This window comes from Pipistrellus hanaki (genome assembly GCF_964339955.1).
Source record: "Pipistrellus hanaki genome assembly, chromosome: 15".
Lineage (NCBI taxonomy): Eukaryota > Metazoa > Chordata > Mammalia > Chiroptera > Vespertilionidae > Pipistrellus > Pipistrellus hanaki.
This window is the reverse complement of record NC_140517.1, coordinates 39330300-39352019: the sequence shown is the minus strand read 5'-3', so window position 1 is coordinate 39352019 and position 21720 is coordinate 39330300. Positions and strand designations below refer to the sequence as shown.

General features: G+C 43.8%; 1 pseudogene across 1 annotated transcript; it reads left to right on the top strand.

Moving 5' to 3' along the window:
* The first annotated feature begins 8619 nt into the window (after positions 1-8619).
* On the top strand, positions 8620-19284 carry LOC311633795 (ER membrane protein complex subunit 2-like; annotated as a pseudogene). The gene is made up of 2 exons: positions 8620-8623; positions 18469-19284. The product of its transcript is annotated as an ER membrane protein complex subunit 2-like (transcript).
* The last annotated feature ends 2436 nt before the right edge of the window (positions 19285-21720 follow it).

The window sequence follows — 21720 nt, the reverse complement described above, 5'->3', positions numbered from 1 at the left end:
ATTGCAACAGCATTGAAGCACATTTTCAATAGCAAGGCTGATGGAGACCCCTTTTGCTGGGAAGAAAACCCTCTCACCCAAGCATTGGTTTTTGCTGTGTCCTGGTCTTGCACCTGGTCCTTTAGCACCACACAGATAACCCCGAAGGTCCCCAAAACTGGGGATTATTTCCATTTGTGACACTCAACCCAGCCCAGCACTGGGTCTTCCCCATGTTCTCAAAAGCACTGAAAAGCTTGGATTTCCTCCCAACAGGAAGGCCATAGAGAGTAAGGGGCACGCTGGGTGATGAGTGAAGAGGGGACCTACCTTCTCTCCAGGTATCACCAGCTTGGCCTATACTTCTAGGGATGGAGACCAGGACTGGGTGTCCCAGAAGGCCCTACAGTTCCAGGGTGTCCTGGGAATAAAGATGTTGGTGGGAGGTCAGGTGGCTGTGGGATCCCTGGTCTACAGGGACAATTTCAGGGAGACCCTATCTTTCCGGGTCTGGTGGCTGAGACTGTCCATGTGCTCCCTGACCACTGGGCAGCCTTTGTCTTCTCTGTCTGGGGGAATTTTCTGTGGTCACCCTACCTTGCTCATGGGCAATGCCAGGCAAGGAGTGGGGAGCAGCATAGGGACCTCTGGCAGAGCAGGTGCTCTTAGGCCCCTGAAAGAAACAGGTGGGACAGAGTAGACATGTGGGAGGAACTCAGAAGGGTCTGTGGTATGGAAATCAGGCTCTTTTTTCCACTCCTTAGCCAAAGCCATATTATGTGTTAATTTCATGTGTGTCCTCTGTGTGTCTCAATGTTGCCACCTAGAGGACAGAATAGACCAGTGGCCAATGTCAGGGGCTGCACCAGGAATGCTGACCTGCTCCAGAGGGTGGGAACTGACCCTGAACTGACCCTGAGTCCTGGGCAGAAATGGGCTCTGACCTCAAGGTTGAGTGGCCATTCACCTCAGGTCCCGGTCACTGTGGGTCACTGGTTGCCTGACTTCTATCCAGGGCAGGGTAAGCCAGTGAGAGGACAGGTGTTGTCCAGAGGAATCCTGAACCAGTGTCAGGAGAACCTTCTCCCCCCGCACTTCATCCCCTGTTGGGGGATGTGTTGTCTTAGGAGGAGCTCTTTGTCCACAAGTTTCAAAGGAAGGACCACATGAGGGTTCTCTTCAGTGTTTCTAGAGAGGGCACCAGCCTATGGGGCTGGTCCATAGATTGCCCTGTGGCATTGCATCCAACGCATCTGTGTCCCTGTCTGTCATCTGCTCTAAGCCTTTCTACATGGCCAAGGAGCTGGAGAAGCTCCACGTGGAGACTCAGCCACAGGATGGGGAGACCCTATGAGACCCTCACCCCTTATGAGATGGAAGGGACCACACAGATTCTGGGTTCTCTTGTCCCATCCTATATGAGAAGTTCACCTTGTTCCCCAGGACATCATGAGCTGGCTGGTGAGATGTTTTCTGGAGACCACCAGGACCATGTGATGGGGAGTTGTGGTGCGGGCTGTTTCTATGTTTTCCGTGATCCACACGGAAAATGACAGGTTCCTGAGTGGAGGAGCTGGGGATTAAAAAATTAAAGAAAAAAGCTGAAGTCTGTTTGGCTCAGTGGTAGAGCGTCGGTTTGAGGACTGAAGGGTCCCAGGTTTGTTTTGGGTCAAGTGCATGTACCTTAGTTGTGGGCCCATTCCCGGTGGGGGGTGTGCAAGAGGCAGCTGGTCGATGTTTCTCTCTCATCGACGTTTCTAGCTCTCTATCTCTCTCCCGTTCTCTCTGTTAAAAATCAATAAAATATATTAAAAGAAAAGAAATTAAAGAAAAAAAAAAAAAAAGGAGACCAAGACACAGAAATAGATTCAAGTTTGGATCCAGGTGGGATACTGTCACTCTGATGGAGAGATAGTCAACCACCCACCACAGACATCACAGGGCATGTCTTGATTTCCAGAGGGGGCTTTAAGGTCAAAGAAGTTTTGGGTGTGCCCAGGTCCTATTCATTTCCTCATTCTTGGGATTTAGCATGTCAAGACCTGGGTAAGTCAAGGTCCGATTTGTTCTTCATTCCAAGCACATGGATAAAGATAAAAAATCAGTACTGATAACAATCTCCAATATTTTGGGAGGCTGTTTCTGGGGGACAGCCATGCCAGTCACCTCGGACTCAGCTGACATTAATTTAAAGGTCATTCATGTGCATTCCCAAGGGGCCCTCTACGGGGAGTTGTCCCCTGATTCCTTTGTGGTCATGATGGACTCTCTTCTTCCCCAGGCCTGACTCCATCTGAGGTGGTGAAGCCAGAGTTTGCACCATGCTATGTCTCTGTAAGAAGAGAAAGAACTCTTCTAGTTAGCTTCTCCCCCAGGAGAAGTCATTCCTAAGGTAGAGATGGGGAGTATTATGGTTTTCTGGGAATGAAGAGGGTTCCAACCTCTCATGGTTAGAAATGTCCTTTTTTTGATAACTAAAAGGGGTAAAGTCCTATGCATGGGGTAAGAAAAACTACAAGAACTTGGCCAGTGTGTCTCAGTGGCTCAGTGGTTGAACATCTACCTATGAATCAAGAGGTCACAGTTGGATTCCCAGTCAGGGCACATGTCTGGATTGCTGACACCAATGCCTTTGTGTTTATAAGGAACATGCTCCCACCTGGGTGTCGCATGTGGTGACAGGTATCTGTTGTGTGGTTTCTTTATCCATTTAATGAGTATATATATATATGTTGATTTCAGAGAGGAAGGGAGAGTGAGAAAGAGAAACATCGATGATGAGAGAGAATCATTGATTGGCTGCCTCCTGCACATCTCATACTGGGATCAAGCCTGCAACCCGAGCATGTGCCCTGACTGGAAATTGAACCATGACCTCCTGGTCATAATTTGATGCTGAACTACTGAGCCATGCTGGCTGGGCCATTTAATGAGTGTTCACTGTGCATTTGTTATGAGTCAGACCCTATGACCCTGGGTCCTGGGAACTCAGACAACAGGACATACCTTGGCCTCTGTGGATAGCCTCAGCCAGTGGCCTTCCCTGTTCCCATTCTAGGCAGCTGGCCCTGTGGTGGCTGCCCCCTCACAATCTCTGGTACACTAGCCTCTGACCCCTGTGAGGAAAGGAGGAGGCTGAGATCGGCGCTCTCCAAGGTTCTGCACTTTCTGGATAGCTTGAGAATCCTGATGTGCCCAAAAAGAGTCATTGTTGTATCTCCTGGTGGAAACATTTCTCCTTTGGAACTAAGACCTCTAGGCCAGCAGAGCATAATGTGTTGGGGACAGGGAGCAGAAAATTTGCTGCCAGATTATTAGAGGTTATGATGAGGAAGGTCATTCCCATTCCCCCCATTGATTCCTGGGCCTGTGAATCCTGACTATGGGAAAAACATCATCACATATTCAGAGAATATATGGCTTCCTGGAATACTTTCCCACAGCCTGCACGGTGTTGTCACCCATCTGGTGCCACTGCATTCCCAAAGGTCCATTCCATGTTTCTATCAAGCAAGCTGATTTCAGGATGGCAAAACCAGTGATTTCCATGGCCATGATCCCACTGCTGCATTTCATCTGCCATGAGGTGAGTCTGCTGATCAGAAACAATGCTATGTGGAGTACCACGATGTAAGATAGGCTTTCTCTGAGTCAATGGATGGTAGCTTTTGCAGAAGCATGTGTACAGGGAAGGCAAATTTGTATCCAGACTGAGTGTCTATTCCAATGAAATGAAACACTCCCTTTCCTTGATGGAAGTAGTCTGTATAATCACCCTGCCACTGGGTAGCTGCTGATCATCCTGGGGAGTGGTGCCATGTCAGGGGCCCAGGGTTGGTCTCTGAGCTGACAGATTGGCCACTTAGTGGTGGCCATAGCCAGGTTGGCCTTGGAGAGTGGAAGTCTGTGCTGCTGAGCCCATGCATAACCTCCATTCCTTCTACCATGGCCACTTTGTTCATGCACCCAGCAAGTGATGTCAGCGTTGTCTGCAGAAAGGGTCTGACTAGCATCAAAAGAACAGGTCATCCTATCCACTTGATTATGAAAATCCTCTTTTCCTGAGGTAAATAGTGCGCATTCAGAGAAGTCTATCATATGCTTAACCCTCAGACCTCTTTGTTACCAGTTTTCCAGTCATTTCACATCTCTGACATTCAGCTAAATCATCAGCTAATTTCACATCTGGCCTTTTCTCTCCCAAAAGAAAGTGAACAGTTAGTTTCAGTGCCTGAAGCTCTGCCCTCTGAGAGGATTTCCTTTCAACACTGTACTTCAGGGATGTCCCAGAAAGGGGCAGTAGCTGCAGTTGTCCACTGTCCAATGGTGCCTGCATATCACACAGAACAGTCTATAAACCAGGCCCAAGTTTCCTCCATCAACAGAGTGTAGGGAAATCCGCACAGCTGTCACTGGGAGAGAGGACAGTATAGCAGGAGTGGGGGCCATGGATATTCAAACTACTTGTTCATGTAACTTACTTGTGACTTCAGGCTTGCTCAGGCCATATCATGTATATACTATTTCCACTTGATGATGCAGTTCCACTGTCCGTGCCTAGTTTTCTGACTTGGTGGTCAGATAACACCCCTTTCACGATGGAACTGGGGCCAGTCAGTTCAGGGCCTGTGTCCAGTTTCCCCTAAAATATCTGATTATTTCCTTTTCCCTAGTGCACAGACAAGTCAGGTTGCCTGGTAATTTGGTGGCCCATGGTCAAGCATTCAGTTTATACTAAGGTCCGTTAACAAGCTAAAAGCTGTTTTTCAAAAGAAGAATAATTATTTTTAAAAAAATCTTTATTGTTGAGAGTATTACAGATGTCCCTTCCCTCTCTCCCCCCATAGTCTGCCTCTACCCAGAAACCACCCCAGGCCTTCACCACCCTATTGTCAGTGTGCCCTTTTAATGCATATAAGCAAATAAGATCTTTGGTTAATCTCTTCCCACATCCACTTCTCCCTTTCCTCTGATTCTTATTCACTAGTTTATTTTGTTCATTATATTTCTTTTTTAAAAAAATATATTTTATTGATTTTTTACAGAGAGGAAGGGAGAGAGATAGAGAGCTAGAAACGTCGATGAGAGAGAAACATCGACCAGCTGCCTCCTGCACACCCCCTACTGGGGATGTGCCAGAAACCAATGTACATGCCCCCGACCGGAATCGAACCCGGGATCTTTCAGTCCGCAGACCGATGCTCTACCACTGAGCCAAACCGGTTTCGGCTGTTCATTATATTTCTTGCTCATTTTTTTTTTGATTTTTAGATTCAATTGTTGGTAAATATGTACTTATTGCCATTTTATCTTATTTTAAAAATATATTTTATTGATTTTTTCACAGAGAGGAAGAGAGAGGGATAGAGAGCTAGAAACATCATGAGAGATAATCATTGACCAGCTGTCTCCTGCACACCCCCTACTGGGGATGTGCCTACATGCCCTTGACCAGAATTGAACCAGGGACCTTTCAGTCCGCAGACCAACACTCTATCCACTGAGCCAAACAGGTTTTGGCACCATTAAATTATTTTTTATTCTCCTTCTCTTTCCTCTTCTTAAATAATACACTTCAAGAAAATTGGACAGATACATGCAAACAATGTCTAGACCACCAACTTACACCATACACAAGAATAAACTCAAAATAAATAAAAGACTCCATAAGTTGGGAAACAATAAAAATCCCAGAAGAAACCATAGACAGCAAAATCTCAGACTTCTCTTGTAGCAATATGTTTATGAATACACCTCCTAGGGCAAAGAAAAACTAAGGAGAAAATAAACAAATGAAACTACATCCAAATAAAAAGTTTCTGCACAGTAGAAGAATCCATCAACAAAACATAAAAGGAGCCCACTCTATGGGAAACCATATATGACAATGATACATCTGATAAAGCGTTAATATCCAAAATATATGAGGAACTCATACAACTTAACAAAAGACAAACAATTAAATAAGAAAATGGGCAAAGGACCTATGTAGAAACTTTTCCAAAGTGGACATACAGACGGCCAAGACACATATGAAAAAATGCTCAAAGTCACTGATCATCAGAGAGATGCAAATTAAAATGACAATGAGGTATCACCTCACACCTTTCAGAATGGCTAGTATCAACAAGTTAACAAATACAAGTATGCACCCCTATGTTCCTAGCAGCACAATTTACAATAGTTAAGATCTGGAAACAACCCAAATGCCCATCAGTAGATGAGTGGATAAAAAAGCTGTGGTACATTAGACCATGAAATACTATGCAGCAGTAATAACAAGGAATCTCTTACTTTTGAGATAGCATGGAGGGACCTGGAGAGTATCATGATAAGTGAAATAAGTCTGTCAGAGAAAGATAAATATCACATGATCTCACTCACATGTGTAATCTAACAAAATAAACTGATGAACAGAGAGGATCCAGATCCATGAAAGCATGGAAAAGAATGTGATATCTCAGAGGGAAGTGGGAAAATGTGGGAGGATGGGAGGTAATCAACCAGAGACCATATATGTATATGTGCATAAACCATTGACGTGGACAATTAGGTGGTGAAAGCCTGGGGTAGGACATGGGGATAGGGTGGAGGAGGTTAATGGGGGAAATTAGGGGACATATGTAATATTTTCAACAATAAATATTAAAAAACAAAGAATACCCTTCAACATTTCTTGTAATAGTGGTTTGGTGGTGATAAACTCCTTTAGCTTTTTCTTGTCTGTGAAGCTCTTTACCTGATTTTCAATTCTAAATGATGGGTAGAGTAATCTTGGTTATAAGTCCTTACTATTCATCACTGAATTTTTCTCACCACTCCCTTCCTGCTTGTAAAGTTTCTGTTGAGAAGTCATCTGACAGTCCTATGGGTGCTCCCTTGTAGGTAACTAACTGCTTTTATCTTGCTGGTTTTAAGATTCTTTCATTGTCTTTAAACCTTGGCATTTTAATTATGATGTGCCTTTGTGCAGGCCTCTTTGCGTTCCTCTTGTTTGGAACTCTGTGTTTCCTGGACTTGTAAGTCTATTTCTTTAACCAGATAGGGAAAGTTTTCTGTCATTATTTCTTCAAATAGGTTTTCAATATTTTGCTCTCTCTCTTCTCCTTCTGACACCCCAAGAAATGAATGTTGATATGCTTGTAGTTATCCCATTGAGACTCTTTACACTATCTTCATAGTTTTGTATTCTTTTTACTCTTCTGATTGGTTGTTTTTTGCTTCCTCATATTTCACATCATTGATTTGATTCTTGGATTCTTCTGCTGTTGAATTCCTGTAAGTTATTCTTTATTTCAGTTAGTGTGTGCTTAATTTCTGACATTTTCCCTCCAATGTTTTTGAAATTCTCACTAAGATCCTTGAAAGTCTCACCAACTCCCTTTAAGGTCTCTTGAAGATCCACGAGTAACCTTATAACCATTGTTTTGAAGTCTGTATCCAGTAGTTTGCTTTGTTCTGTTTCTTTCATTTGTGACATGATTCTTTGTCTCCACATTTTGGCTGTGTTTGTTTCTATGTATTGGGTAGAGCTGCTATGTTTCCTTGAACTGGTAGAGTGGCCTTGTGTAGGAGGTATCCTATAGGGCCCAGTGGATTACCCTCCACAATCACCTGAGCTGGGCAATCACTTGATTGCTGTTGATGTCACTGGGAGGAATTGACCTCCAGATCAATTGGTTGTGAGGACCGGATGCTATTACAGTTGGAGAGCTGCTGTGCAGGAGACACTCATATGGAACAGGACTTGCTTAAGTAGGACTCTGTTGCTCACTGAGTCTGCCCCTTGAGTGTGTCACTTGGGAATGCATAGAGTTGCAATTTGGTATGGTCTGAAGCTTGGTTCACTGGCTCTTGGGTCTCTAGGGAGGGTCAAAATTAGTGCTGTCTGGGGCCACCTGGCAGAGACTATAGAGAGGTCTGCTTTTTCCTCTTATTTATTTTTTAAAAAAATATATTTTATTGATTTTTAACAGAGAGGAAGGGAGAGAGATAGAGAACTAGAAACATCGATGAGAGAGAAACATCGACCAGCTGCCTCTTGTACACCCCCTACCGGGGATGTGCCCACAACCAATATACATGCCCTTGACTGGAATCGAACCTGGGACCTTTCAGTCCGCAGACCGATGCTCTACCACTGAGCCAAACTGGTTTCGGCCCTTCCTCTTATTTGTATGAGGTTTGGAAGTGCCCAGGTGAGGCCCATCTATGAAGCAATGCATGCCAGTGCTTGTTATGGGTCTTGGGAACCTTTTATTGTTAGATTTGGGGCACGTTGGGCCCAGCTGCTGCTTGTTTAAGACATTTTCCCAAAGTCTGAAGCCTGAGCCAGGGCAGATCATTCATATGGAAAAGCTTCTGCAAACAGCATGCTGCAAATTGAATGGGGCTGGGTCTCAGGGAATCACCAGAGTGGAGCAAACAGTGTGTTCCAGGTTGATGGGGACTCAGATAGAGTTGCCAGCCAGCCCTGGGACAGGATAAGTCTTGGCATAGGAACAATGACCCCTGTGAGCACTTCTGTCAGGTAGAAAGCCACCCCTGGGTTCTTGCCCTGATGCCAGACAATCCAATTCCTCACCATATGTGACTGGGTTTCCCAACAACTGCTGGTGCTGGAGCTAAGAGAAAGCGAATATGAGTAAGTTTGCCCGACCCTTTAAGAGGGATACCTGGGTCTCCAGCAGCCTCCCTGTCCCTCAGCCACAATCTCTGCTGTTTTTTACAGCCTGAAGTTATGGGGACTACTCTTCCCAGCTCTGGGACCATGGGTAGGAGGTCTGATGTTCGGCTGGGACCCCTTGCTCATTGCGGCAGCCTCCACAGGACAATCTCCCTCTGGATTAAAGAAATGGCCCACATTGGTGCTGGACCAGCCTGTTCCCATGCCTCTGCCCTTCCTACCAGTCTCAATGTGCTTTCTTCTTTACTTCTTTAGTTGTAGGGCTTCCATTCAGCCAGCTTTCAGGCAGTCCTGAGTGATGGTTGTTCTGTATTTTAGTTGTCATTCAATGTGGTTGTCAGAGGTCGGAAGTACTGGCATTTACCTACCCCAGCATCTTGATTCTCCCCAGATTATGAGTATTGCTCACTGAGGGTTTTTTTCCCCCCCCATTTTAATTTGGCTGGAACCTTTCTCCATCCTTCCACTCTCATTCTGCGTGAGTCTTTTGTTCTGAGGCAGTTCTATTATAGACAACATATAATTGGGTCATGTTTTTGTATTCATTAAGCTACCCTATATCTTTTGCTTAGAGCATTTAATCTACTTACATTTAAGGATATTATTAATAAGTATTTATTGCCATTTTTAAAAATAAACTTTTATTGTTCTATATTATTACAAGAGTTCCTCATTCCCCCCCCCCTCCTCCAGGTTCCTAACCCACTCTCTGCCCTTTCCTCACACCCCCCCCCCCCATTCTCCTCATCCATAGGTGCACATTTTAGGTTTAGTCTCTTCCCGCACTCCCCACTCCTCTTTTCCCTGAGAATCATCAGTCCACTCCCCTTCCATACCTCTGATTCTATTATATTCAACAGTTAATATTGTTCATCAGGTTTTTTAATTCCCTTGGTTTTTAGATTCACTTGTTGATAGTTATGTATTTGTTGTTCATAATTTTTATCTTTATTTTCTTCCTCTTCCTAAAGAACCCCCTTCAGCAATTCATATAATTCTGGTTTGGTGTTGATGAACTCCTTTAGCTTTTTTTAATTAGTGAAGCTCTTTATCTGACCTTTGATTATGAGTGATAGCTTTGCTGGATAGATTATCTTTGGCTGTAGGTTCTTACTATTCATCACCTTGAATATTTCTTGCCATTCCTGTCTGGCCTGCATGGTTTCTGTTGGGAAGTCAGCTGACAATCGTATAGGTGCTCCTTTATAGGTAACTACCTTCTTTGCTCTTGCTGCTTTTAATATTTACTCTTTGTCTTTTGCTCTTGGAATTTTAATTATGATTTGTCTTGGTGTGGTCCTCTTTGGATTCCTTTTGTTTGGGGTTCTGTGCGCTTCCTGGACTTGTAAGTCTAATTCTTTCACCAGGTGGGGGAAGTTTTCTGTCACTATTTCTTTCAGTATGTTTTCGATATCTTGCTCTCTCTCATCTTCTGGGACCCCCATAATTCTGATGTTGGTTCGCTTGAAGTTGTCCCAGAGGTTTCTTACATTATTTTCAATTTTCTGGATTCTCTTGCCTTCTAGCTTCTGAGAAGGAGTGTCTTCTGGCTCTTTATGTTCCAAATCTTTTACTTGATTCTTGCGATCTTCCATTCTGTTTTTTGGACTCTGTATAATATTTTTTATTTCAGAGAATGTATTCTTTATTTCTTGTAGATCCCTTATCATTTCTTGTTGATCCCTTATCATTTCTTGTTGATTCTTTATTAATTCTAGTTGATCTCTTTTCATATTCTCATAGGTCTTATCGATCTTTCTAGGAAATTCTTTAAAAACCTTATAAGTGTAGATTTGAACTCTATATCCAGTCGCTTTTTGTCCTCCATTTCTTTCGTTTGTGATCTATTTTGTTGTCATTTCGCAGCTACAGATGGGGCGGGGTTTCAGGGTGGAGCCTACAGCCTTGGCTTCCGTCAGCCCCGCCCTATGTGGTCTCAGTAATCCCCAGGGTCCTTCAGTACTCGCTGCAAGCGCCTCTGAGAGAAAGGTGCCCTCGATTTTCGCCTGCTATCAAACAGTCTATGCTCTCCCCCAATGAGCCCGGTATTGGGGTTCAGTTCAGTTGGAAGTGGAGTTGGAGGTGGAGTTCAGAGCAGTCTGGAGCCCCTGTCTCCTGCCCCCCAGGGCAATTCCTCGGCACAGCCGACCATCCCTTCTCTGCGCACAATGTGTGCTCCGCTGGGACCTCCTTTCGCCGCTCCCACGGGGTTTCGCCTTACAGCTCAGCTACCGCTGTGTGAGCCTGGGTCCTCGGGGTCTGGCCTAGAACTGGGGTTCAGAGCAGTCACAACTGGGGCCCAACACAGTCGAAGCGTTTATCTCCTTCCCCCAAGGGAACTCCTGCCAGGCACTCAGCCGCCCTCCTCTCCGGCTCCGTCCTCTCCGCATGCTGCGTGTCTCCGTACCTTAGGCTAGGCTTTTCCAGCTCCTCCAAGCTTCCTTCTGGTTTTCTCCTTGCTTTTCGTTGTAGAATTTCCAGTCAGTCGACTTTCCTGTAGTTCTGGGTAATGTCCATTTTATATTTTAGTTGTATTTTATTGAAATTGTTGTGTGCGCTGCGGCTAGGTGTTTACCTGGGCGCAGCCATCTTGGATTCTCCTCTCATAGATGTTTCTAATGCTCTATCCCTCTCTCTTCCTCTCTGTAAAAAATCAATAAAATATATTTAAGAAATAAAATAAAATGCCAAGGGCAAAAGACAGAGAGAACATTAAAAGCAGGAAGAGAAAAACAGTGAATTACCTACAAGGGAGCACCCATACGATTTATCAGCTGATTTCTCAACAAAAACTATTCAGGCCAGACAGGAGTGGCAAGAAATATTCAAAGTGATGAATAGCAAGAACCTACAACCAAGATTACTCTACCCAGCAAAGTTATCATTCAGAATGAAAGGGCAGATAAAGAGCTTCACAGATCAGAAAAAGCTAAAGGAGTTCATCACCACCACCAAACCAGTATTATATGAAATGCTAAAAGGTGTTCTTTAAAAAGAAGAAAAAGAAGAAAAAAGTAAAGATAAAAATTATGAACAACAAATACATACCAACAAGTGAATCTAAAAGTCAAATGAATTAAAAATCTGAGGAACAGAATAAACTGGTGAATATAATAGAAGCAGGGGCATAAAATGGGAGGGGATTGATAATTCTCAGGGGGAAAGGGGTGTCTGAGTGGGAGGTATGGGAAGAGACTGGACAAAAATCATACACCCATGGTTGAGAACAGCGGGGGTTGGGGAGGTAAGGGCAGAGGGTGGGGTGGGGACTGGGTAGATGGGAGCTATGGGGGGGGGGGGGAAGAGAAACAATTGTAATAATCTGAACAATAAAATTTATTAAATTAAAAAAATCAAAATAATAAAAGGAGAAAGGGTCACTTCTATCCAGTCATGACATTTATAGAGAGCCAGCTGCATCAGGATGGTGGGAAGACAATCCCTTTCTATGTGGTGAACATGAAGATAATCCACTGGAATGCTCTTTTAAGGACAAAGGAACAGCTTTGTTTTACCACTAACTGTGATGCATATACATCTAGTTCATCATTAATGTCCTTTTGGCAGTTGTGCTCTTAAGGAAATGGTGAAAGCCACCTTTGTGTTTTATCTGAAAATGTTGATTATAGACACTCCTATGACATTAAGCTTTCAAAGGTTCAACTAGATCCTCTTCTGCAAACATTAATGCAAGTTCTCCCTGCCCATTTCTGTTACTCTCCCTGTACACTGAGAGTCACATGTTCCCTAAGGGCGAGAAAGCAGCTGACCACCATAAAAAGAAACATGTCCAAATGATGATACTCAAGGGGGAGGTCTGCTCAGGGTGGAAAAGGGAGGCTCATTTAGGACCTAAGGGAGACAGGTAGTGTCAGTTTTCCCCATCAACTCCAAATCAGGACACAGGATGTGAGAGGGTGAGGACCTCCCTGACCCAGAGCCCCTTCATGTAAAATAGACCATGAGGGAGCACAGGTGATGAGAGCCTTTTTCCTGGAGGTGGGAGCTGTGAGATGAGGGCCAGAAGGAGGCACACAGCCTGCTTAGCGGCTGCAGCTGAGTCAGTGCACCAGAGCGTTTCCTCTGCAGAATCCAGCTCTTTCCCTGTGAACATCCCATTTCCTCCCCTTCAGTGCTCCCAGCTGGGGCCTCAGTCCTTCCCAGTCAGTCCTACATCAACTCTTTGTCCCCCTCACACTCGCGAAGCCCTGTCTGCCAAACTGCCCAGTCCCCCCAGGACTGCAGAATGGTCATTGCTACCCCTGACCCCACCAGTCTGGAGGCCCAGTCCTGCCTCCCTGGTCAGCTGTGGGAGTAGGCTTTTAGGCTCCATGTCCTGATTACCATCAACTGCCAGGAGGTGGCAGCAGCTGAACAAAGGAGAGATGCAGGGACAATTGTTATCAACCTGTGTGTTTGCAAGTGGACCTGTGGGGCAGGGACCCAGGAAATGACGGAACTTCCTGCTAATTTAGATGTCAGGAGCTAATGTCTTGGGAATTTGATACAAAATACATGGACATTTTTTTTTTTACATATTTTATTGATTTTTTCCCCCCTCCCTCCCTCCCACACATCCCTTCCCTCCCCAGAGTTCCATGCATGGACATTTTCTTATTTTTTTGAGGACAAGCTTTTAAGTTTTTGTTTGTCACCATCAACTTCATTCTACCCACTTGGGAGGCTGACTGTAAATTCAGCATCCTGGTGCTGGGTTGATGTTGGGATGAGGCAAGGACAACCAGGTCCAGGACCCTCTGTATTAATTGGGCTGCGTTTGGAATAGTGCTCTTTCCTGGTCAGCAGTCCCCAGTCCCCTGGTACCCTCCCCACTTCTGCAGGTGCCGCCCTTCCCCAACTCCATCTCAGACCACAGAGCAGATTCTGAACTGACTGTCCAGGAACATCTTTGGTGCCAATCACTTTTTTTGCTCTGCTCCTGTTGCCTGCTTGGTGCTGTCCACAACTGAAAGTTCCCTGAGGGGTGTGTGTGTCTGTGTGTGTGTGTGTGTTTGCACGCGTGCTCGCGCGCGTCTTTGATGGGTCTCTGCATACATGTGAAGCATCAAGGTAAGAGAATTTGAGAGTCCTTGAACAAATATTTATTTTAAATGCAAGGATTCATGATGAGGTCTTCTACATCTAACAAAGGTTCATGCTGTAGATGGAATCACTCTTCCCAACCTTCCTTCCTTCCCAAAGTTAGAATGACACCCACCCCTTTGCCTAGGCCTTGTAGCTTTTACCACCAGAGGGCAGCCCATCTCCACCATCGCCCCATTTATCTCAGGCTTAGCCATGAGACCATAGAGTCCAGGAATCTCCCTATCAAAAAGCACCTCGTGTAATTCTCAAAAGCACTGAGAGTTTGAGAAACATTTCCCAAGTATTGTAATTTAATAGAGAGCTGGAAAATAAACCCATGACTTTATAATCAATTAATATTCTACAAAGCAGGCAAGAACATACAATGATGTAATGCAAAAAAATGAAACTAGACCATCTTCTTACAGCACACACAGGAATAAACTCAAAATTGATTAAGTAATTAAATGTTAGACTCAAAACCATAAAAATCCTAGGAGAAAACATACACAGTAAAATCTTGGACATTTTTTTTTTCTGATACATTGCCTTGGGCAAGGGAAACAAAAGAAAAAAAATAAACAGGACTACATCAAACTAAAATGTATTTGCACAGCAAACGAAACCATCAACAACAAAAAAGACAATCTACTGAATAGGAGGACATGTTTGATGATAAATCTGAAAAGGACTTAATACCCAAAATTTATAAAGAACTCATAAAATTCAACACCAAAAAACCCCAAACAATCCAGTCAAGACATGGGCAAAGGACCTGAATGGATATTTCTCCAAAGAGAACACACAGGTGGCCAATGGACATGTGAAAGGATGCGAAATGTCACTAATCATTGGACAAATGTAAATTAAATCAACAATGAGATACCACCTCACACCTGTCAGAAAGGCTATAATCAATAAACAACAAACAGTGTTGGAGAGACTGGAGAAAAAGGAACCCTTGAACACTGTTAGTGGGAATGCGGATTGGTGTAGCCATCCTCAAAAAACAGTATGGAGGGTCCTCAAAAATAAGAAATGAGCTGTGGCCTCTGTGACATGGTTGGTTGGAGCATCATCCTCTACACCCAAATGTGCTGTATTAGATTCCAGGTTAGGGCACATACCGAGGTTGCAGGCTCAATACCCGGTTTGGGTGCATGTGAAAGGGAACAGATAGATGTTTCTCTCTCACATTGATGTTTTTCCCCCTCTCTATTTAAAAAGTAATAAAAACTTTAAAAATGTTCACAAAAATATTACAAAGGAAACTGCCTATGACATAGCAATTCCACTTTTGAGTATATATTCACAGAAATCCAAAACACTAATAAGAAAGAACATATGCACCTCTATGTTCACTGTAGCATTATTTTCAATAGCCAAGGTATGGAAGCAACCCAAGTGCCCATCAGTAGATGAGTGATAAAAAGCAGTGGTATATTTACACCACTCGGCCATTAAAAGTGAAATTTTGTCATCCACCTGTGTAGTTCGGTGGTTGAGTGTTGACCCATGAATCAGGAGGTCAGGGTTGGATTCCGGGTTAGGGCATATGCCTAAATTGTAGGCTCAATCTCTGGTGGCTGGTGTGTAGGAAGCTTCCAATCAATGATTTTCTCTCATCATTGATGTTTCTCTCTCTCCCTCTTCTTTCCTCTCTCTGAAACCAATAAAAATATATTAAAATATTTTTTTCAAAGTAAAATTTTACCTTTTGCAGTTGCATAAATGGACCCAGAGAATATTATGCTAAGTGAAATAAAATAGTCAGAAAAAGACAAATACCATATGATTTCACTTATATGTGTAATCTAATGAACAAAATGAACAAAATAGAAAGACTCATAGATACTGAGAATAGACTGATAGCTCTTAGAAAGGAGGGGGTGGGAGGCTGGGTGAAAAAAGCTAAGGGATTAAGAAAAAAGGCCTCACAGACAACAGTATGATGATTACCAGAGGGAAAGGGAGTGGGGGTGTAGAAGAGGGTAAAGGGAGATAATTGGTGACTTGATTTTGGGTGCAGAACACATAATATAAGATGATTTATTATAGAATTATATACTTGAAACCTACATAATTTTGTCAATCAACGTCACCCCAATAAATATAATAACTTTAAAACAAAAAAGAGTATCACTTATCCCCAGAACTGGTAAACAGGGTGTATGTGTGTGTGTGTGGGGGGGAGGGGTGTGCGTGCAAACAGCTCCCTCCTGTTTTACAGAAGGTATGACTCCTGGGTTGGATTATTATTGTCCCCAGACCATCTGCAGAGGGTCCTTCTCCATCCTAGTCGCCTTGCAGGTGCACTTCTTGCAGCAGATTGGGAGAAAACATGGCTGAACTGACCCAGACCTCTCCTCCTGCAGCCCATCAGCCCAAGCAAGCCTACAGCTCACCTGGGGACAAATGGGGGAGGGGTGGACACACTTCTCTCTAGTGGGAGGATCTGCAAAGTCTCAAAGGAAGTTATGCTGCTGTGTGAATCTACTGTGGGGAGGGCAGGGATAGATAGGTAAGAGGAGTGATCCAATTCTTTAGGGCCATGGACTCACTATCATTCCCCCCAGTGAAAATGAAAATGAAACTGTCTATGACCCAGTCATTCCACTTTTGGGTATTTATTCACAGAAATGCAAAACACTGATAAGAGAGAACACATGTTCCTCTATGTTGACTGCAGCATTCTTTTCAATAGCCAAGATACGGAAGCAACCGAAGTGCCCATCAGTAAATGAGTGATAAAAAGCAGTGGTCTATTTACCACTCACTGGGAGATGACACCAGGGTCCTCAGTGTCCAACCTACACTGTTCATTCCTCTCTCTAATGATTTGAGTCCAGGGTTTTGTTCCTGTGTCAGGTTCTCCCCTGTGGAACCTGATGTCTGATGCAGGAGCTTCACCCTGAAGAGCAAATCTGAAGAATATTTGAGTGCTGGGTTTGTGGCCATAAAACATTTGCATTCACTGGTCTCAGGTGATGGAAGAGAGATCATGAGAAGCTGAAGTCCACAGAAGCTGAAGCAGGAGCATGCACGCCTTCTAGTGGAATGTCCCTACTAGAGGAGGAGAGGAAGGGGAGGGATTGTTGAGAGGTTAGGGCTGACCTTGGAGAAAAAGTACAGAAGCTCTGGAATTGAAGATGCAAGAGGAGGGGACTGGAGGTGGATAAGCTCAGGAGAGATGAGAACAGCAGGGAGAGGGGACTCAGGCAGGAACAGAGATCTCCATGTACTCAACGATGATATTTGGGGCCCATAGTTCTTGATGGGGCTGTCCTGTGAACTGTAAGATGATTAGCAACACCCCAAGACCTCTACTCCCTCAGAGTCCAGTAGAACTCTCCACGCCCCAGTATGAATAGCCTTTCCTCTGACGTCGCCCTATGTCCTGGGGAGACCGAAGAGGAGGTGGTACAGTCTTCCATGGTTGAGAACCACTGACCTACACTGATCTCTAATATTAAGTAACCAAATGACACCCTGTGCCTCTTAGGGTGTGAAGAAGAGAAGAAACAAACATCTTTACTATCTAAGAAAAATTAATTGTAATTAACCAAAAATTGATTTATCAGGTGGAGGCATAAGTAGAGGTGATTACAGCTCACCAGTTGGAGGCCTGGTCGTATTCAAAGGGTACAACCACAAATGAGACTGACACCACTGGGTTGTACTGCAAAATCAAGTGAGGAAAATTCTGTAGACACTGGGAAGAGGAAATACATCACTAGAAATCTATATGCCATGCCATTTGATAGTCTACTCTGTGTTCTTACCAAAGCATCTTAGCAATGAAAGCAATCATGTCTATCATTAAGAAGAAAGATCACACTGTGATCTTGTGAGGATTTAAGTCCTGGAACCAGGCTAGTACTGAAGTCTCCACAGGAAGTGGAAGGAAAAAAAGAGTTTTTGTTCCTCTGGTTGCTGAGCATGACACTGTCACTTTGCCAGTGACCCTCCTCCCTCCACCCCCTGCTCCTGCTCACTTCACCGTGAGCACTGCCCAGCTCTCCACCTTTCACATAACCAAATAAAGTCACAGAGTTGCCTTTTTGCTTTGTCCTGTGGTCCATGAGGGTTATGGAGGTGTGAAAGGTGTGAGGAGGGCCAAATATGTCCAGGGAGGCAAAAAAATCACATATTTTTTATTTTTTAATAAATCTTTATTGTTCATATTATTACAGATGTTCCTCATTTTTCCCCTCCTCCATTGCTCCCCTTCACCAGGTTCCCATCCCACCCTCTGCCCTTTCCCCATCCCCCATTGTCCTCATCCATAGATGCACAGTTTATGTTCAGTATTAACAATAAAGTGTTTTTTTTCCTTAGCAGCTACAATCGTTCTCATTAGAAACATAAAAATATCTTCAATCATATAAATACTCATCCATTTTATGTATGTCATTGACTCTTCCTTTATATATATTATCAATTTCTCTGGCAAAAATTAGCATCATCTTATCCATGAGAGATGTTGCCAGGTTATGCACTGGAAAGTGGGTTAGGTTTTTGTTAATGTTTATTAATTTCTGTTAGCCTATTATGCTGAGGGTTTTTAAAAATAAACCAATTCTAATTATTTCCCACAGAGGTGGACATACAGACATATATATAGACAGGCACAACTAGTGACCTGATCATTCCTTTAAAAAGGAAATTAATTTTCTGGGAAGATGGTGAAGATATCAAAGCTTTATGATGTTGCCTAGGAAGAAATGCAAGAGGAAATGGAAAAAAGAAAACTCATGAAATAGAAATTGTGGAAGTTGGACAGGCATTAATTCAGGGAGATCCTACTAAGCTTGCAGCCGATATTTGGGTCTATATGAACAGGTGATGAGTGCAGCCCTAGACTATGGGCAGGATGACTCAGCTTGGTTTTGCTAAGGAGTTGGGAAGACAGTACTCTGGCAGTCACAGAGTCAAGCACTAACTGGCATGAGATCTGAAGCCATGGAAAGATACGATGATGCTGTACAGCAGTATGATCGAATCTTACATAAAGGTCCCACTAACACTGCACCTGGAAAACATAAGATTGACACTCTAAAAGCTCAGGGGCAAGTGTAGAGGCCATTTGAGAAGTGATTGAATATCTAGAACAATTTGTTGGAGACTAAGAAGTCTGGCCTGCACATGCAGGGCATTGTATCAATGAACAGGACCATGCTAAAGCAGCCTTTTCCTCAGAGGAGCTAATGCTGACTAATCCACACAACCACATACACTGTCAGCAGTACTCTGAGATGACTTGAATACCTTGAACTTTCAAGAAAGTGTTTTGCACAGGCATTGACACTGAGCAGCAGGAATATGAGAACTTTGTTTGGACTTGACATCTGAGCAAGTTATATTTCTTCTCACCCAAAAGCAAGTGCAAATGCAGAAAAGAACAATATGCTAGTTGGGCAGCTAGTCAAACAAACAGACTTTATCAGTTTTCAGGTCAAAGGAAGAAGGAAAGCACATGCTCTCTAAAGGTAGTTGAAGACATGTTGAAAATATGGTTGATTTCCCAGCCTTAAGGTTCCAAACCTCTTTCACGTTATCTTCACAATTGCACAATTGAACTTACTGGTCTGTGACTTATTTACTGAATGCCCTGTGCTATCTACACTAATAAAAGATAAATATGCAAATTGACCATATCTTTATGATGACCAAAAGCCAATCAGGAGTGAGTGTATGCAAATTAACCCAGCAAAGAGGGTGGGTTAATTTACATATGCAGGTTCTGAGTGTCCTGTACCACCCCAGCAGCTCTGGGCCTCTGGGCAGCGTGGGAAGGTGGCTCCGGGCCTGAGCGAAGGTAGAAAGGCGGTACTGGCCAGAGTGAAGGCAGTGCTGGCAGCCAGGGGAAGGAAGGCCCATTCTTTTTTTTTTTTTTTTTTTTTTTTAATATATATTTTTATTGACTTTTTACAGAGAGGAAGAGAGAGGGGTAGAGAGTTAGAAAAGAGAGAAACATCCATCAGGTGCCTCCTGCACAGCTCCTACTGGGGATGTGCCCGCAAACAAGGTACATGCCCTTGACTGGAATCGAACCTGGGACCTTTCAGTCTGCAAGCCGATGCTCTATCCACTGAGCCAAATAGGTTTTGGCAGGAAGGCCCATTCTTGCACAAATCTTCATGCATTGGGCCTCTAGTTTACATAATAATTATCTGTTTAGGCAGTTGTAAAGGATGTGTTTATATGACTTAAAAATGCCTTTCATTTCTAAGCAGAAAGATGGGGGGAGTTCATGGAAGAAAGATTTAAGATGAGTCTTATAGATTGTATATCATTCTTTTCAGATCACACAAATATAACTGCTTTTGAACTATAATCCGGTATAGAAATAACCTCATTAAACAAACCATAATAATTTATTTAAAAACATAAATAAAGTATTTTATCCATAAGACAGGTATAACAAGGCAAAAAATATTCATTCATAACAATTGGAATAAGTTGAACTTATTCATCCAGATGGCTAAGCCTTTTATTAATTTTTAGAGATGACTTTCAAGATTTATATTTGCCCTTGGTAATCACTTTTTAAGGAGATGGAGGAGGGTCGTGCTCCTTAGGTAAGGGAAGCAATTAGTCAATCTTTTAAAAAAGCCCTTTTCCTTATTTTCCCTTTGGTTTTTTAGCCTCAGGCAATGTGGCCTGTGTTTACATCGCTGGTAGCTGTAGGCCTTTAAAGTTTCTGAGAAGGCAGGGACAGAAGTTACTCACAGAGTAACATTCAGGGTGAATGGGTCACTGCTGGCGGCATTCAAGGGGTTCTGGTTTCACACTCATAGGATCCTGTGTCATTCCTTGTGACAGCGAGTAAAGTGAGAGTCCTATTGTCCTTGAACAGCTGCAGCCTGGCACTATCCTGGAGACTCTGACTGCTGATCAACCACAGGTAGGCGGTGTTCTGAGCCTGAGGTTCACACATTAACACGATAGAGTGCTTCTGCTCCTCATATCAGAATTGTGCCTTGTGGTGCTGGGTTTGCGTAACTCTGCTGTGCAGATAACAGAGAGCACATTGTCCTTTGAGTCCTCCAAAGGTTTCTTCAGTTGAAGTTGGCACCTCTCACCTCTCAGCCAACTTGAGTTCTTGGAGAAAAAGCACAGACTCTCAGGAGTCAAGTGTCAGGTTTGATCACAGAGAGACACAGGACTGGGAGTCACAGACCACTCAGCACTTGTCCTGGCTTCTCACTGACCAACTGATGGCCTGGCCAACTTGGGGTCTCACTTGGAAAATGGGTGTGCTGAGTCCACAGAACCACATAGTTGTGTCGAGATGTCTTTCCACTGAAGCCTCACATTCCAGGGTTAACCTAGAGATGAGTAATGATGGGCCACCCCATAGTCCTTAAACCCTGAGAGAACTGGGCAGGGTGGCCTGGAACTGGGTGAACAGAAACAGTACACAGGAGACCAGAAGCAAGTCTGGTGGTCAGTTCAGTGCCCAGGCTGCAGGGCCACGAGGAGTGGCCATCTGCTTAGGAGTTCACTGGTAACTGACATAAGACAGTGACCCCAGAAAGGGCAGAGCAGAGTCCAGGAATGGTTTAGAAAAGAGTGAGGGATGGTGGGAGCTGGCTGGTGGTGGCAGCAGAGCCACACTCTCTGCTTTTGTCTGTAATGTCCTTTCTGCCACTGCAGAGGGCAGGGATCCTTCCTCAACACTCAGACAATGGCATGCACAGAAGAGGGACTTGTGGAGGCAGGGAACATGAACTTGCTGAAAATATGGCCCTCATGGCCCATTTGTGTTTGGCAGTTACGAGACAGATTTTGAGTTAAATGGTGAAGTGAGTTAAATGAAAATAAGAAATCATTATTCATGCCCCAAAGAACACTGAAGGTCATAGACCAAATTCTACATTCCATCAGGTCACCTTGTGACCAAAGGAAGATGCTACAATGGGTTTGATATGAGGGATAGAGAGAAGGTGAGACCTGCTAAGAGAACA